The sequence below is a fragment of the Rhinopithecus roxellana genome, chromosome 16 (assembly GCF_007565055.1).
Source record: "Rhinopithecus roxellana isolate Shanxi Qingling chromosome 16, ASM756505v1, whole genome shotgun sequence".
In the NCBI taxonomy this organism is placed as follows: domain Eukaryota; kingdom Metazoa; phylum Chordata; class Mammalia; order Primates; family Cercopithecidae; genus Rhinopithecus; species Rhinopithecus roxellana.
In genome coordinates, this window is record NC_044564.1 from 25,723,383 (window position 1) to 25,737,085 (window position 13,703).

Consider the following 13,703-nt stretch of genomic DNA (forward strand, 5'->3'; position numbering starts at 1 on the left):
CAGAACAGGAGCTCAATACAGGCTGGGGGGCGCTTCTGGCAATTCTCTCAGGTTTAGAAAAATAGTTACAACATTTCTTGCCACTCTTTTGTGAGTGCAGTTGAACTGTCATGCCTCAAGACACTAAAGAATAGAAAGAATGGGGTAGGAGAGGAACACTGTCCTGGCTCCGGAGGGGCGAGATTCTCCTCTGGTGCCTGATCAGAGCCCTCTGGGGAGCGCAGGAGGACATGAGGGGGACCCCTTTTCTAGTAGATCTTTGACTCCAGAATCTAGGAGCCCTGTTGCAGAGGGAGGCCCTGACATCTGGATTTTGACACAGACCTGAGCCTGGAGCTGTTGGAAACTCATTTCCGGGACAGATGTGGAATGCTGGACAATCAAACGTCGCCGGGGCCTTTGGAGCGCTCCCTGTGTCCTGTTGCAGTGGCCGCAGTGACTTTGGTCTCCCCTGATGACAGAAACACAGGAGAAAGGCCAGCTCTTAGTTCCCACCTTCCTCCAAGGCGGGCCTGTGGGGCAGGGAGGGTGCAGGGGGACTCGTGAACCCCTCACCCGTGTTCACCCTCCATGAGCACACTTGGTGCTTTCCCACATACCGTGTGTTGCTCCTTACAATAATCCCAGCATGGGAAACTCAGGCTCAGGGAGCTCACATGACTTGCACAAGGTCACACAGAATTTGGGTCTGACACGGACCTTCTGAGCCCCAGGCCAGGGCTCTGGCCACTGGACCGTGACCCAGCTCCTCATCCACACAGTGTGGAAGCAGGGGGATGGAGGCTGTGAGGTGCCTTGCCCCAGCCACGGAAGTTGTAACCTCAGCAGCACTGCCGAGAGAAGTACAGCCTGAATCCAGGGTTGGAGCCAAAAGCACCTTTGGGATGAGATTGTGTGTTGTTTTGTTTTCCCTTTACTGTTCTAGAGGACTTAGGAGCCTAGTAAACTTGACAGCAGCAGTTCCGTATACCAGAGGCATCAGTGTCAGCACCGTCTGGGAGATGTACAGGAATGGTTAACACTCAAACAATCCATGAGGATGCAAGGAGGCCTGAGGCGTGGGGAAGAGGGAGGGAGACTCCTGAGGGCTGGGGATGCAAGTGGACCTGAAGACATGGGGCTTTCTGCCTCTGAAGCATCACTCTGGGCAGCAACAACCAGTTCCTGCTTCATGGACAACACAGCTTCCTAATCCTTCAGGACCTGCCCTGCCTGGGCCAACACCTGGTGCTCAGGAGGGCTCAGCACAGTGTCTGTCTCAAGACTGTGGGGACCCAGAAGGCCAGGTGGAGACCTAGGATTCCCCAATAAGGCCTAGATGCCTGCTCAGTTCTCCCTTTCTCTTCTGGGCACCTTTCCTCCCCGACTGTACACTGTCTTCCCAAAGGAGGGCAATTGCCACACTATTCCAAGACCCCCTGTAAGTTCTCAGTCAAAGGCATTTTCCTAAGCGAAGCCAGGGGCTGTGGTTTGTTTTGATGACAAGCTGAATCAGGAGTGCTAAAAAGCAGGCTGTTGGATTTAACTTCATCAGCTCCAAGCCTCAGTGATTTGTGTTTCATGTGGTTTGCTCTGGATAGATGCTGACCTAGTGACAATGAGACTATGGAACAGGGAGAGAAGAATTGCATGCTGAGGACAGGAGAAATCTCCCCCATGAACAATTTGTCTATTGAGCAAGACATCTCAGATGTCAGCTTGGGCCATACCTACCAGCTTGGAATGCTCTGTGTCTGACTCAGATGCTGTGTATGTCTCAAGGGCGCTGGGCTTGGTGGCCTCTGTGAGTCTGGCTGGCAGATCTTGGCCCTGCTGGCTCCCAGGGTCTATGGGCACTCTTCCTGTCTCGGGTCTACCCTATCATGCAGGTTCACTGCCCACAACCTCCAGGAGACTATTCCAAGGGTTTTATTTGTGGGAGACAAGGCCTGCCAGGCCTTTCCCTGGCCTCTCTCCAACCCTGAGGTCAGTACACATCGTAGCATACTGCTGGAAATGCCTCAATTTGGGGGAATACAATTAGTTGAGGGAACTGAGGAAGTGCTGTACTGGGAGTCTAGGGTTGACTCCTGGATGACCAACGTCAGAATGTCAAAGGCGTTTGAACCACAGCGACTCCATCTTCAACTGGGGCTGGGTGAAATAAGGCTGAAACCTACTGGGCTGCATTCCCAGGAGGTTAGGCATTCTTAGTCACAGGATGAGACTGAAGGTTGGCATAGGTTACAGGTCACAGGCCAGGCGCAGTGGCTCTCACCTGTAATCCCAGCACTTTGGGAGGCTGAGGCAGGCGGATCACCAGGGTTCAGGAGTTTGCAACCAGTCTGGCCAACATGGTGAAATGCCGTCTTTACTAAAAATACAAAAATCAGCCGGGCGTGGTGGTGGGCGCCTGTAATCCCAGCTACTCGGGAGGCTGAGACAGGAGAATCACTTGAACCTGGGAGGCAGAGGTTGCAATGAGCCGAGATCGCGCCACTGCACTCCAGCCTGGGCAACAAGAGTGAAACTCCATTTCAAAAAAAAAAAAAAAAAAGATACAGGTCACAAAGACCCTGCTGATGAAACAGGATGCTGTAAAGAAGCCAACCAAAACCCACCAAAACCAAGATGCCAATGAAAGTGACCTCTGGTGTCCTCTCCGCTCACTATATGCTAATTATAATGTGTTAGCATGCTAAAAGACACTCCCATTCCCATCAGTGCCATGACAGTTTAAAAATGCCATGGCAATGTCTGGAAGTTACCCTATATGGTCTAAAAAGGGGAGGAACCCTCAGTTCTGGGGGAAATCCCCACCCCTTTCCCAGAAAACTCATTAATGATTCACCTCTTGTTTAGCATGTAATCAAGAAATAACTATAATAGTCAAGCAGCCCACACCCTGTTCTGCCAGTGGAGTAGCCATTCTTTTATTCTTTTGCTTTCTTAATAAACTTGCTTTCACTGTACTCCATGGACTTGTCCCAAATTCCTTCTTGCACGAGATCCAAGAACCCTTTCTTGGGGTCTGGATTGGGATCCCTTTCCTATAACAAGATCATCTCTCTAGTCCCCATCTGGAAATGGGTCAGGAGGCTGCGAGGGCCTTTCAAAGCTGCCATTTTGTATTTCTAAGAAAACTCTTCAGCCTGAGTACAGTTACTGCTAGGGTGCTAAGACAGAATTCCCACCCTCCCTCAAGGTCTCAAAGCCAGAAACAAAGGTCTGCTTTGTCAATCCAGGAAACTAGGGAAGGGAGGAAAGAAGAGCAGCCCCTGCTAGTTCCCAGGGATCCCCCAGGGCACGGCCAAGAGGCCAAAGGGAACTAGGCCTCAGCCGCATGTTTTCCTGGAAGGCTCTACTGCTTTTCCTTCTTCAGCTGGCCTCTACCCCGGACCAAAGCCGCCAAAACACAAAGTTCAGCTTAAAAAGTAAAACACAAAACGTGTCCCAAGGGTCTCTGGTAACCTGGCTCTGGTTTCGTCTCAAACATGGCCTGAGGCTGACCCCAAGGGAACCTCAGAGCATCAGCCTCTCACAGCGCCCTGGGGGTATTCAGTCCTGAGTACCTTGGCTGTAAGGCCAGCCCCCTGCTGAAGTCCCCCTTCCCAGAGTTAACCAGAGGGCCACTCTTTTTCAAGGGGACTTGGTGGTCAGGTGCCAGCTGTACTTTACCAGAGAGGAGGGGGACCCAGTAGGAGCTTTAGGGCTGTGGGCCAAGGAGACCCTACTAACCTGGAAGGCAGTAATTATCTCCTCCGCAGGTATTTACAGCATTTTCTGGGTCACAAAACACCTCCATAACTTGGGAGGCTTGTTGCTAACGACATCTTTGGGAGGTGACACGGTGATTGGCTGAACATAAAGAGTATGGACTTTAGAGCCAGTTACATTTGGGTTTAAAGACTTGGCTTCAGGCCGGGCATGATGGCTCATGCCTGTAATTCCAGCATTTTGGGAGGCCGAGGCAGGCAGATCACCTGAGGTCAGGAGTTCGAGACCAGCCTGGTCAACATGTTGAAACCCTGTCTGTACTAAAAATATAAAAATTAGCCGGGCGTGGACTCTGTCTCAAGACAAATAAAAAAATAAAAATAAAAAATAAAGACGGCTTCACCACATAGCCACTGGGGAACAGTAGGCAAATTGCTTTTTTGTGGACATCCACAACTATCCCAGTACTATTTATTGAAAGCTGTTGTTCTTTCCCCACTGTACTACAATGCCACCTTGGTCATAAAGCAAGTGTCCTTTCCTATGAGGGTCTCTCCCTGGACTGTATTCTAGTTCATGGATTCATTTATCTATCGTTGTCTCACTACCACATTGTATTCATTAGTACACCTTTTTAATGAACGCTGTTCTTTTTTTATTGAGTGTCTTGGTTCTTGCATTTCCATATGAACTTTACAACTAGCCTGTCAAGAGCCACCAAAAAACCCCACCACAATCACCCAACTTTTTGAGATATTGATTGAAATGCCAGTGAGTCTATGGATCACTATAAGAAATCTGATATCTTTAAAACATTGAGCCTTCAACCTATAAACAAGATAGAATCCTCTTTTGGTTTAGGTCTTCTTTCGTTTCTTCACAGGGATTTTACACATTTTTATTATTTTTTCCTAGGTATTGTATATATTTTTACTATTTTTTTATTTTTTGAGACAGGATCTTGCTCTGTCTTCCAGTGGGGAGTACAGTGGCATGATCTCGGCTCACTGCAACCTCCGCCTCCCAGGCTCAAGTGAGTCTCCCACCTCAGCCTCCTGAGTAGCTGGAACTACAGGTGCATGGAACCACGCCTGGCTATTCTTTTCTATTTTCTGTGGAGACAGGGTTTCACCATGTTGCTCAGGTTGGTCTCGAACTCCTGGGCTCAAGTCATCCACCTGCCTTAACTTCCGAAAGTGCTGGGATTACAGCCGTGAGCCATTGTGCCCTGTCTAGTTTTACTATTTTTAAATAAATGATAGCCTTTTGAAATACATTTTTCTTTTGTTGCTCATATATGTAAGCACAATTTTCATATATTGACCTTGTATTCAGTAACCTTAATGATTAATTCCAATAATTTTCTCCACATTCATTTGGATTTTCTTTTTTTTTTTGAGGTGGAGTCTCGCTCTGTCGCCCAGGCTGGAGTGCAGTGGCCGGATCTCAGCTCACTGCAAGCTCCGCCTCCCGGGTTTACGCCATTCTCCTGCCTCAGCCTCCCGAGTAGCTGGGACTACAGGCACCTGCCACCTCGCCCTGCTAGTTTTTTGTATTTTTTAGTAGAGACAGAGTTTCACTGTGTTAGCCAGGATGGTCTCGATCTCCTGACCTCGTGATCCGCCCGTCTCGGCCTCCCAAAGTGCTGGGATTACAGGCTTGAGCCACCGCGCCCGGCCCTCATTTGGATTTTCTAAGTATCTTCTACAAAGATTTCCTGTCATCTTTAAATGATGTTTCTTCTGGCCGGGCACGGTGGCTCACACCTGTAATCCCAGCACTTTGGAAGGCCAACGTGAACAGATTGCTTGAGCTCAGGAGTTTGAGACCACGCTGGGCAACATGGCAAAACCCCATCTCTACTAAAGCTACAAAAATTAGCCGGGCATGGTGGCGTGCGCCTGTAGTCCCAGCTACTTGGGAGGCTGAGGCAGGAGAATCGCTTGAACCTGAGAGGCAGAATTTGTGGTGAGCCGAGATTGCGCCACTGCACTCCAGCCTGGGCAACAGAGCAAGACTCCATCTCAAAAAAAAAAAAAAAAGTTTCTTCCTTTGCAGTCTCAAAGCTTTTATTTCTTACTTTCCTGTGCTGTCTAGGACTTTCATTGCAATGTTGAATAGAAGTAGTAGAGGTATTTTCATTTATTCTAAGTCTAGGTCTCTAAAGGAAAACTAAAGTTTCACCATTAAGAATAGTATTTGATATAGTTAAGAATGATATTTGATATAGTTTTATGTAGACCTTCATTATACTAAGAAAATTCCCTTCTATTCCTTGTTCGGTAAGAGTTAAGCTTTTTTGTTTTGTATTGTTTTGTTTTAATCATGAATGGATGTTGAATTTTATTAAATGCTTTTTGGCATCTATTAAAATGATCATATGATTTTTCTCCCTTATTCTTTTAATGGGGTAAATTTCTTGGATTGGTTTTCAAGTGTAAAGCCAAACTTGCATTCCTAGAATAGAAACAATGTACTCATTATGTAGTGACCTTTTTATGTATAGCAAGATTTGGTTGGCTAATCTACTAACCAGGATTTTTACGTCTATGTTCATGAGTGAAATTAGTAGGTAATTTTCCTTACTCATAATCTTCCTTAGATTTTCCCATCTCTGAAAAAGTCTTTTTCTTTTTTATTTCAATCTCATAATTATGTTCAAAGAAAAAAGTTTTGTGGCCAAGCACACTGGCTCATGTCTATTATCCCAGCACTTTGGGAGGCCGAGGCAGGAGGATCATTTGAGCCCAGGAGTTTGAGGCTGCGATGAGCCATGATCACACCACTGCACTCCAGCCCAGATGACAGAATGAGAAGACCCTGTCTAAAAACAACAACAGAAAGGCTGGCAATGGTAGCCCAGGCCTGTAATCGCAGCACTAATTTAGGAGGCGAAGGTGAGCGGATCACTTGAGGTCAGGAGTTCCAGACCAGCCTGGCCAACATGGTGAAACCCAGTCTCTACTAAAAATGTCTCTCTCAAAATATCTTATTGTACTATGCTCACCTATTTTCAGATTGCAGTTGATCATGGATCAATGAAACCATGGAAAAGGATACTGTGGATAAGAGGGGGACTACTGTACTCAGAATTTTAGGGGACAGTGTTCTGTGTATGTCTCTTAGGTTAAAGTTGTTAATTGTATTGTTCAAATCTTTTTATTTTTATTATTTTTTTTGAGGAGTCTCGCTCTGTTGCCCAGGCTGCAGTGCAGTGGCACAGTCTCGGCTCACTGCAAGCTCCGCCTCCCGGGTTCACGCCATTCTCCTGCCTCAGCCTCCCGAGTAGCTGGGACTACAGGTGCCTGCCACCACGCCCGGCTAATTTTTTATATTTCTAGTAGAGACAGGGTTTCACCGTGTTAGCTAGGATAGTCTAGAACTCCTGACCTCGTAATCCGCCCACCTCAGCCTCCCAAAGTGCTGGAATTACAGGCGTGAGCCACCGCGCCCGGCCCTACATTAATGAATTTTGAAATCAAATCTTCTATACTCTTTGCTTGTTGACAATTTCCCACTGGGCTTGTAGCTTTCTCTATTTGTCTTTGTAGTTCTATCAATTCTTACGTCTTGTGCTTTGAGACTATGTTATTAGAGATTTAGCAATTTAGGATTGTTGCATCTTCTGGGTTTAAGACTTTTTGACTGGGCGCAGTGGCTCTCGGCTGTAATCCCAGCACTTTGGGAGGCAGAGGCTGTAATCCCAGCACTTTGGGAGGCAGAGGCTGTAATCACAGCACTTTGGGAGGCAGAGGCTGGCGGATCGCCTGAGGTCAGGAGACCAGCCTGGCCAACGTGGTGAAACCCCGTCTCTACTAAAATTACAAAAATTAGCCAGGCAATGATAGTGCACACCTGTAATCCCAGGTGCTCGGGAGGCTGAGGCAGGGGAATTGCTTGAACCTGGGAGGCAGAGGATGCAGTGAGCCGAGATCACGACACTGCTCTGCAGCCTAGGCAACAGAGTGAGACTCGGTCTCAAAAAAAAAAAAAAAAAAAAAAAAAAAAAGAATTTTTGCCTTAAAGTAAATTTTATCTAGGAATTATATAGTGGTGATGGCTGCATAATATTGTGAACGTACTAAAAAAAATTGAATTATATACTTTAAAAGGAAGGAGGAAACCAACCTTGTATGATATATATATATATAAATAATATAGCTGTATCAGCTTTCTTTTAGAGTCTTCCAATTTTATATTTCTCAGTCCTTTTACTTTCATTTTTTCTGTATCCTTATGCCTTACCTCTGTCTCTGGTAAATAGCATGTTGTTTGTTTTTTAAATCCTGTCTACTAATCCTTGCATTTTGACTCCAGAATTTCTTTTGCATTTATATTCACTGTAACTATTGGTATATTTCAGTCTGAATATATAATTTTCCTTTCTTTCTTTCTTCCTTCCTTCCTTCCTTCCTCCCTCCCTCCCTCCCTCCCTCCCTCCTTCCTTCCTTCAACGGAGTCTTGCGCCGTTGCCCAGGCTGGAGCACAGTGGTGTGATCTTGGCTCACTGCAACCTCTGCCTCCCAGGTTCAAGCTATTCTCTGGCCTCAGCCTCCCAAGGTAGCTGGGATTACAGGCACATGCCACCACACCTGGCTAATTTTTGTATTTTTAGTAGAGACAGAGTTTTACCATGTTGGCTAGGCTGGTCTTGAGCTCCTGACCTCGGCCTTCCAAAGTGTTGGGATTACAGGCGTGAGCCACTGCGCCCGGCCCTAAGTGCTTTCTATTTGTCTCCTCAGTCATCATCAGTGGCTTTGACATGAGAAGACTTTGTGGAATGGTAGAGATAAAAATCATATTGGAATAGGGTGGGAGTGAACAGATTGAGAGAGTAGAAATAGCATTTTGGGGGCAACTCTTCCTAGAAGTTTGGCTATGAAGGAAAGCAGAGAAATGAGGTAGAGTACGAAGAGAAATATAGACCAAGGAAGAATTTTGAGAGAGAAACCAGATCATGTTTGTATGCCGAAAGAGCAGTCATTATGTGCTCTATACTCCCTTTTCTCTCCTTTCTTGCCTTCTTTTGAATTGATAATATATTTTTAACTTTTCTACATTTTTTCTCTATTGGCTTGGAAATTATACACTCTTTTACTATTCTTTTAGTAATACTACAGGGATTACTATATCCACCCTTGACTTATTCAAGTCTAATAGGAATTTATCTTCTTCCAGGATAATGCAAGAACCTTGGAACACTTTTACTCCATTTACTGTCTTGACTTTTATGTCATTGTTGTTATACATTTTAATTTCATTTTCAACCTCATGTTATTATTATTGCTTTATACAGCCAGCATCAATTCAGGTTTATAAACATATTTACCATCTTCATTGTTTTTCATTCTTGTCTGCATTTGCAAGCTTCTATGTGGCATCATTTTCCTTTGACCTGGAGAACATTTTTTAGTATGGCTCAACCAGTGACAGATTTTCTCATTTTCATTTATCTGAAAATGTCTTTATTTTACTTTCATTCTTTTTGAGAAACCTTTAGAATGGAAAATTTCAAACAAATGCAAAAGTAGAGAGACTAGTATAATGAACCTGTGTATCCATTATTTAACTTCAACGATTATCAGCACCTATCCAATCTGTTTCCCACCACACAGTCCCCACCTAGTTCCAGATTATTTTGAAGAAAGTCCTTGGCATCATAATATTTCATCTGTAGGCTGGGCATGGTGGCTTATGCCTGTAATCCCAGCCCTTTGGGAGGCCAAAGCGGGTGGATCGCCTGAGGTCAGGAGTTCAAGACTAGCCTGGCCAAAATGGTGAAATCCAGTCTCAACTAAAAATACAAAAAAATTAGCTGGGTGTTGTGGAGGGGCACCTGTAATCCCAGCCACTTTGGGAGGCTGAGGCAGGAGAATCGCTTCAACCTGGGAGGCAGAGGTTGCACTGAGCCAAGATTGTGCCATTGCGCTACAGCCTGGGCAACAAGAGCGAAAGTCTGTCTCAAAAAAACAAAAAAAACAAAAAAAACCCAAATTCATCTGTAAATTCTTTAGTGTCTATCACTAAAAGATAAGTACTAATTTAAAAAAAATGATAATTTAAAATAAATTAAATTACTTAATATCAAATATTCAGTCAGAATTCAAATTCCTCTGATTTTTTCTTATTCTTTTATTTACAGTTTTTTTTTTGAATCAGAATCTTACTTTTCTTCTTGAAGGGTATTTTTGCTGAATATAGAATTCAAATTTGACAGTTATTTTCTTTCAGTACCTTAAATATGTAATTCCATTGTCTGCTGGTTTTCATTATTTCTGAACAGAAGTCATCGATTACATTGTTGGGGGTTTTTTTGGACGATAATGCATCTTTATTCCTTTGACTGTTTTTAAGATTTTTTCTTTGTCACCAGTTTTGATGTGTCCCTTGTAGACTATGTGTCCAAGGTACTATGATGTGTCCGGGTGCAGACTTCTTTTTATTTTTATTTTATTTATTCTGCCTGGGTTTCTAGGATTTCTTGAATCTGTGATTTGATATCTTTCTTCTATTTTGGAAAGTCTTCAGCCATTAATCCTTCAGGATTTTCTTCTACCCCATTATCTCTCTCTTCTGTCTTACTGGAACTTGAATTATACATGTGTTAGAACTTCTCATCACACTGTTTATGAATCATTTCCTCTCTTCTGTGTTTGCCATACTTTTGTCTCTCTGCACTTATTTCTGTTTTTTTTTTTTCTGACTTATTTTCTAATTCATAAATTCTCTCTTTAGTTTGTCAGATCAACTGGTAAACCTATCCATAATTACTGATTATTGATGATTGTACAGGTATACCTTGGAGAGATTGTGGGTTCAGTTCAAGACCACCACAATAAAGTGAATATTGCAATAAAGTGAGTCAGACACATTTTCTGGTTTCTGAGTGTATGTTATGGTTTTCGTTTGCACTAGAGTCATTCAGTGTGCAATAGCATTATGTCTAAAAACCAATGTACATGCCTTGATTTTTAAATATTTTATTGCAGCCACGAGGTGACTCATGCCTATAGTGCCAGCTACTCAGGAGGCTGAAGTGGGAGGACTACTTGAGCCCAGGAGTTTGAGGCTGCAGTGAGCTATGATTGTGCCACTGCACTCCAGCCTGGGTGACAGAGTGAGACCCTGTCTCTAAAAAGAAGAAGAAGGAGAAGGAGGAGGAGAAGAGGGAGAGAAGGAGAAGAAGAAGTAGGAGAAGGGGGAGAAGAAGAAGAAGAAGTAGGAGAAGGGGGAGAAGAAGAAGAAGAAGAAGAAAAAATTGCTGAAAAAGGCTCTCACTTTGTGAGATAAAAACACAAAGTAAGCACATGTTATCAGAAAAATGGCCTTGATAGATTGTTCCAGGCAGAGTTGCCACAAACCTTCAATTTGACATGTTTAAGTTTCCACGTTTGAGTGTCCAACACCTAGAATAGTGCCTGACACACAATAAATGTGAATGGCTCTGGTAGCTTCATGAAAAAGGGGCTGGAAAGTACAATTCCCCAAATAAATAAAACAAAATAAAGTGGGGCAGAATAAAACAAAACATGCATGTGTTTTTAGTTCTTGAATTTCCATTTAGATCCTTTTTTATTATTCCCAGTCCTCTACTGAAATTCTCTACTGTGCCTTTGAACATGGTAAACATAGTTATTTTAAAGTTGGTTTGTTATCATGCCAACATTTGGAGCCCCTGTGGAGTTATTTCTATTGTCTACTGGTTTTGCTTGTTTTCATTCAAGGTGTATTATCTCTTCATGAGCCATAAATTGTATTTGCAAAATACAATGCCAAAAATTGCTTATAGCAATAAGTTGAGGCCTGTGATGTCTTATTTGCTTCTGCCAGGCTCTTCGGAGTGACAGGCATTGCAGAATTACCTTATTCCAGTTGCAGGGATTGAGATGATTTGAAGCTGATTCCAATTAGGGTCTGTCCACCTGTAATTCACCCTTACTTCCAAGGTTCAGCTGTTCCATATCTCAACTCGGGGAGGTTCATTAGGGCTGCTGCTTTTTTTTTTTTTTTTTTTTTTTTTTTGAGATGGAGTTTTGCTCTTGTAGCCCAGGCTGGAGTGCAACAGTGCAATCTCGGCTCGCTGCAACCTCCGCCTCCCAGGTTCAAGCGATTCTCCTGCCTCAGCCCCCTAAGTAGCTGGGATTACAGGCGCCCGCTACGACTCCTAGCTAATTTTGTAATTTTTTAGTAGAGATGGGGTTTCACCATGTTGGCCAGGCTGGTGTCAAACTCCTGACCTCCGGTGATCCGCCCACCTTGGCCTCCCAAAGTTCTGGGATTACAGAATTGAGCCGCCATGCCCAGCCAGGGCTTCTTATTTTGGCCAGCCCTAACTTCAATAACTGTCCTCCTGTTTAAAAAAGGCATCTTCCTCTGGTCATTCATTCGAGGATGGACAAATACCATCTAGGGAAAAAGTAGTCCCAAACACCAATTTATTTTCTCTTCTATGCCTACAAGCAGATTTGTTTTATATTTTCCAGTTGTCCTCATGAGGGGGCTGGACCAAATTTCAAGAACTGAAACTCTAACCTGCTGAGTCTCAATTTTCTCTAGGTGAAGACCTAGGTAAGCCTGTTGGATTTGGCAACAGAAAAATCATCAGTGACTTTGACATGAGAAGACTTCGTGGAATAGTAGAGATGAAAGTCATATTGGAATAGGGTGGGCGTGAACAGATTGAGGGAGTAGAAATAGCATTTTGGGGGCAACTCTTTCTAGAAGTTTGGCTATGAAGGAAAGCAAAGAAATGAGGTGGAATATAAAGAGATATGATATAGGTCAAGGAAGAATTGTAAGAGTGAGAGATACCAGAGCATGTTTGTATGCTGGTGGGAACGCCTATGCTGATGCATATATTTCCCATCCTCATGACACGTATATTTTTCACAGTAAATTAACAAGCTGGCTTTCTATGTCTGTCTGAGTACTGTTTTAATTAGCATGAGTCAGAGCCCAGTGTCTCAGCTCTAACCAGCCTTTTCTTTCACCGTCGCCCAGGCTGGAGTGCAGTGGCACGATCTTAGCTTGCTGCAACCTCTGCCTCCCAGGCTCAAGAGATTCTTCTGCCTCAGCCTCCTGAGTAGCTGGGATTACAAGCGCCCGCCACCATACCCGGCTGATTTTTGTATTATTAGTAGAGATAGGGTTTCACCATGTTGGCCAGGCTGGTCTTGAACTCCTGACCTCATGTGATCCACCCTCCTTGGCCTCCCAAAGTGCTGGGATTACAGGCGTGAACCACTGTGCCTGGCCTAACCAGCCTTTCTTATCACATCCACAATCACTTCCATTTCTTTCTCTTTTCACTCCTACCTCATCCTCAGCCCTAGAGCAAGCCGCTACCCAACTCTTATCTGATCAGATGCTCCTGACTGAGCTTCCCGCCATCAGGGCCGTCAGTTTCCAGCCCCTTTTTCATGAAGCTACCAGAGCCATTCACATTTATTGTGTGTCAGGCACTATTCTAGGTGTTGGACACTCAAACGTGGAAGCTTAAACATGTCACCCTCCTACTTAGTCATACCTCTTGCCCCCCAACCCCATTTTCTAACCTATCTCTCCAACCTCACCCTTCTCACCCTTGGTTTCGCCCCTACCCCGCAGCAGGCTGCTACATGAGGTAAGGCTGGCCTGTCTGGGAAAGAGACGCTTGGGTTGCAGACGGTGGGGGCTCTGAGCATCAGAGCTTGAATGTTTGGTCTGGGCCAGCTGGCCCAGTGACACTCAGTGCCTGGGCAGGCTCTGTTTATTTTGGCTGAGATCCCCCGGGGCACCATTTGAGCCAGAACTACAGTTCCAGGGAGACGAAGGTAGGACAGACATCCTGGACTGGTGAGCCAGGGCTGGGCTGTGCCAGGGCCTTTGTTTCTAACTTGGGAGAAGCTTCGTGTTTCTGTTCTTTTTCTAAGAACTGTGGATGTGCCACGTGGGCACCACAGTGACCAGAGTCAACAAGAAAAACAATACCCGGGGGAAAATCTTACTTCCTTAAGCCACAGGATTGT